At 34.8% G+C, this 5,745-nt stretch overlaps 1 pseudogene; it reads right to left on the minus strand.

Annotated features, from left to right (window-relative positions):
• Positions 1-3,586: 3,586 nt before the first annotated feature.
• LOC123702191 lies at positions 3,587-4,380 on the minus strand (annotated as a pseudogene).
• Between the last annotated feature and the right edge of the window lie 1,365 nt (positions 4,381-5,745).

Raw genomic sequence — 5,745 nt, forward strand, 5'->3', positions numbered from 1 at the left:
ACTGCCTATGTCACCAATCACGCACGATTTACATTTAATGAAGGCTCGTACTGCCTTTGTCACCAATCACGCACGATTTTCATTTAATGAAGGCTCGTACTGCCTATGTCACCAATCACGCACGATTTACATTTAATGAAGGCTCGTACTGCCTATACAACCAATCACGCACGATTTACATTTAATGAAGGCTCGTACTGCCTATACAACCAATCACGCACGATTTACATTTAATGAAGGCTCGTACTGCCTATACAACCAATCACGCACGATTTACATTTAATGAAGGCTCGTACTGCCTATACAACCAATCACGCACGATTTACATTTAATGAAGGCTCGTACTGCCTATACATCTTGCATAAACAATAATTTTATTCATTATTATTATTTTAAATTTGATTTGCACCCAGTGTGCAGTCTCGTCTAACTTGAAGATAGGATAGGTTACATTTCAGTTTATAGTCGCAAAAATATACATATATATATATATATTTTTTTTTTAATTATTTGACAGTCAGTTCTCTGTGTATCTGTTAACTCCAATCGATACTTACATAATATGGCGGCATCTATTGACTGGATTGAGTAAGTATTCAATAGATGGCGCTATTTAATAATTAGAAGACTACGCGTTTGACCGTTCATATTCGTAATTAAGACAACGTCTGTCGGGTCAACCAGTATGTATAATGTATATATTTATCGAATATAAAATTAATATTTACAATTGCATGCTTAATATTAAGCGAAATACGTAGATCAAGCGTAGATCAATTATAGGTAAAGTTATATCTTTCTTTTGGAAACTACTTACATAATATTATTTTATTTCATTTAGTCGGTACACAATTATATAGCTATAAGATACTACAGTACAGTTAATAGATTTTGTATCCAGTAAGTATAAGTTGTAGTACCTACATAAAACTTCCGACTAAATACTCTAAATAGTTTTATGGCCATACAAATGTGTACAGCTGCAGCGGGTACTGTGCAGTGTGCACGCGTAAAGAGTGTTATAATAATAAATAATAAAAATACTTTATTGTACACACAGATGAAGTTGACAGAAAGACAATAAATAACAGCAAAAGAGGTTATGGTACAGTAGGCGGATATTATATGAATTAAGTATAATATTTGAACAACTTATACGTAGAAGAGGAATTAGTTACGTCTTCATTTACTTTTTACGACAACATATTATATAAAGAAATATATGTCTGTCTCTATCTCTGCTAGAAAAACACAGTGTCATATAGGTAATATTTATTAGAGAAGTATTGCATTTTTTCTTTATGGTGGCACATAAAGTTTTTCTATTTCGAAACAAATCATCATGTCATATTTATTAATTGCTCTGATACCGACTATATTATAAAATATAATTATTATTTATAATAAGTAGTTACAGCCCTATAAATGTACATATTATTTACTATTATAAAACAGAGCGCAGCAATTACATAATTAAATCATAATATTTAATACAATCTACAAAATTTATGATACAAAATCATTGGCCGCTTTGTTTGGCTTATTTAACCTCATGTTGGTAACTACATAATATAATAACTTTGGCAGACAGTGCACGTACTTAGCACCGCGTAGCTTTAGTGTCACGCTCTGCTCATGTCACACAGATTGACTAGTGCCTCGCTAAGCAAAGCCCTATACACCAACGCGTAGCCTAGAAACTCGCAAACCATTAACTATTGCATTACCACCGATCCCTGATAAGTATACGAACCAAATCTGCCCGTTCAAAATGGGTTAAAATCTAGTCTGAAGGACTAACTTAATACAAGTAGGTGAAGCTATTAAGAGCATGTTATAAAGAGAAATCATTTAGCAGAATATCATTGTTTGTGTCATGAGTAGGTATATAAGTAAGAATTATCATAATACAATAATTTTGTACACGCTAGGTTTTTTCCTAACTATTAATATCCGTTTTACAATAATTATATACTTACTCAAATACATTAGAACGCAAATGTTTTGTCGGACACTAATATAAATTTTATGAAAATTATAACTTTAGACGTCAAGCGTCTGAGTAGGTACACCCAGCGCTGGCGCTTGGTAATCTGTTTAGCAGTATAGTTACTGCGCATTACAACCATAGAAAATATTCTGGTACAACACATTTGACATATTAGCGCGGCGTCAGGTTAGTGTTACGTTTTAATTATGTGCCTTGACGTCGCGTACGTACGCATCCTATGTGTCAAACTCAAAGCCTAAATCATGTTTATCGCTTACGACTTGAACAAAAGCAAAACGTAACGTAATTAACATTAGTAATCTACCTCCCTTATTTTTATAAATTCTAAGAATAATTATTTAAAATTATAAGTCTGACCTTTATCCTCGTTGCCAAATGTAGATACGAGTTCACACTCGTATACGCAGTGGATGGGAATGGCTCGTTACGTCGCCAGTAGCTAGGGTAAACACACGTCCGCTCACGCCCGAGGCTGCTGCGTGACTATGTTCCCCACTACCCGCGAACCCGAGACATCCGGGGATATAGTACCTATACTTTACTCAAACACTACATTGTGGAATAGCGTTTTTGGTTATAAGTTCCTTAATATATTTTACTTTTGCTTCTGAGAGAGGTATTTTTTGAGAGTAAGCTTGTTTAAGACCCGTAAAAACTATCTGATCGTCTTTGGTTCGCCGTTTGCGCACAGACACCTTTTATAGTTATCATCTGAAAATGAGGTTTTATAAAAAATGCTCCTTGATTCTCCTTTTCTACCCTTAAGACTTTTATATCTTGCCATTTAACTTGGTTACGGTCTTCATCTAAATTGAAATTAGTTCCCCACTCTTGTAACATTTTCGTGTCGTAAAATTGTTCATGTGTCATCTCTTCTACTTGGTAAGGACTTCCGGTTTTTTTCGCTGTCCGAATCAAAGTACAATACTGTTGCGGGTATATATTGGGCCAGATTTTATGTGTCTTTTGATCTGTTTCTCTATAACGCTGTGAACATTGTCGCCCTCATTTTGAGAATGACCACGTATAAGAAATTTATGTGTTATTGATTTTACTCTTTTAGTAACAACAACATAAGCATAGGCAGATAGTAAGTATTTATTTTTCTGCTGTCCACCACAGTTATCAGAATAGAAAATAATCTCAATGTCTTTATCTGGATGTTTTTGTAATAAAGTTTCAATATACCACAAAACACAGGAGCCTATTTCCACAGCACCCCTTTTACCTTCTATTTCATCAAAAAAAAAAAAAAATCATGTCTTGTGCGCTTAAATCACTTATAGTGAAATTTAAACAATTAATCCGAGATTTATAGAAAAACAATGAAACCTGACCCTTTGGAACTTGCATAACACTTGTCCTTACGTGGGATGTGAAACCCTATATTAAACTCACCAAAAATATTTTGAAATACTTTTTCCCCCACCGCCGCTCTGTATTCACTTAACATTTTTTCTTTGTACATTTTGTACAAATTCGACAAGTTTCGAAACTCTTGAGGAAGATAGAATCTCTTTGAGTTTTTGCGACAATAATAAAAATAAAGATGAACATCATATTATGATGTTCATCTTTATTTTTAGAATCCATATATTATTCTTTTAATATCTCAGCTGTGGTTATGTTTTGTGATTGAGGACGCGACGTTTGGGAATCTGAATGCGACATTTGTGACTGTGGCCGTGATTGAAGAGAATCCAAGAAATAATATTGTGTCTCCTCGGAAGAAGAATCTAAATTAGATACCTGCGCTCTATTTTGTAAAAATGTATTCAAGAATCGGAGTTCTCTTTTTTGTTTTATAGGCCTTTGTGGTTTTGCAGTGGTTTTTGGTTACCCATGACTCTTATTTGAAGATACATATATAGAACACTCGAATCACCACGTACTTATCTGATCCATTTCTTTTTTTTTTCTAATTCCTCCATAATCATAACTTTGATTATTTCTTTCATGATGCACAAAGTCTAATAAAAGTTCCAGTCTATATAAGGTAACGTGGTATCAATGAACCAAGTCGCGCGGGTGGTCGACTATTGGCAGGGTCGCCATGTACGGAGTGTATTAGGAGACGAATTAAAACAACGAGATCATGATTAAGACTGCACCTTTATTCGTATTAATTATTGCTTAAATATCGATTTATTTGGGTAATACGTGTACATGATAAATGATGCAACAATTAGGATAGATTATATGCTTACACACTACAGACTCACCACTTTTGCTTCTTCTATTTCTCATCCCTTTTCGATAGTTGTTTCTGATATTCGTCCACATCTTGAGACATTCTTGAGCTGAAAATAATATAATAAACATATAAATGAATGGTTAATTAGTTCAACGTATGTGTCCGGCACCCGCGGGCCGCAACATAGGTGATATTATGTATAATGTTTCGTAACCCCATGATTTAAAATATGATTATCAAAAGTGCCTAGGTATATTTATTCTAAATTTTCAAAATTATAATATTTTTTTTAAATTGGTATCATTTAAATATTTTTAACAGGGAACTAAACTATTTTTAAATATATAATGTTTCTTTTCAGGTTTTAAAATAACAAGAGTCAGTTTCAAAACTTTAGCATTCAATTACCGAATGGGATTTAGTACAGTTCGTTGTATAGTCCATGAAACCTGCCGTGTAATCTAGAATATTCTTGAAAATTATTATCATCATCATCATTCATCTTAAATTTATATTTATAAAGCATTTGAATGCCATAAAACAAAAAATGTCAATTTCAAAAGTAATAATACAAAAAATCCTGTCAGGGGTGACACGTCCCTAAGTAGGGGGGTATCATAGATTATTAGAACCCAGAGTGGGTTTAAATGATACCAAAACGTGACTTGCATAATCATTTTTTGAAATGTGAAACTCATAAAAGCAGTTGCTTATTTCTATTAACACTAAATTAAACTTAGGAAAATATTACATGTGGAACATTTTACAAAAGTGAGGTAGTTGTAGTTCTTCGATCGACATTTGGATCGGTGGTTTTGATTTCCCTTCACACAAACCGGCAGGTGTTTTGCTTGTTTAGATAAGGACTTAACAGTGCGATATCATCTCGCAAATTATCAGTTGTATAATTAGCAGGAATTATTTCGTCTGCATTTTGCAGTAAATGATTATGCCAATTATTCTCAATAAAACGGCGTCTGTACCGCTCTGGTGTTGCAGGATTAGCTAGCGCCTCAACTGTCTTCCTCAAAGGCGAGAACATAATATTTTGCGCTTGTGGGATGAAACGACCCCTATCAACGTCTTCAACCCTAGATACGGCTGGGATATAAACCCCTTCATCATAACTGATAATGCCGACTGCGTTAATTAATCGTTTTATCGGTTCCGGAGCAATTGTTACTGTCTGTGCAACATGCAACAGATCTGCATTGACTTGATAATCATACACTAAATCAGTGTTTCGGGCCGGCAGCGGGTAAGAAGTCTTTAAACTTTGCAACTTTGCTTCTAATACAGCTAAAAATACGCGATACTGCGCATAAACACTTGGCACCACAATTTCGTGGTAAGACACAGCAATGAAGTTAAGGTGGCGTTATAGACTTTAGATTGTGATTTTCACCTATCTTAGGCGCGAAGCACACCAATCTGGCGCCTGGCTAGGACATGGCTCGGACCTGGCGCGGACCTGGCGCGGACCTGGCGCAGATACGGCGCTGTCAGGCACATAGGGTAGGCACGTTTAGTCGATTGCTAG

This window comes from Colias croceus, chromosome 23 (genome assembly GCF_905220415.1).
Source record: "Colias croceus chromosome 23, ilColCroc2.1".
NCBI classification, from domain to species: domain Eukaryota; kingdom Metazoa; phylum Arthropoda; class Insecta; order Lepidoptera; family Pieridae; genus Colias; species Colias croceus.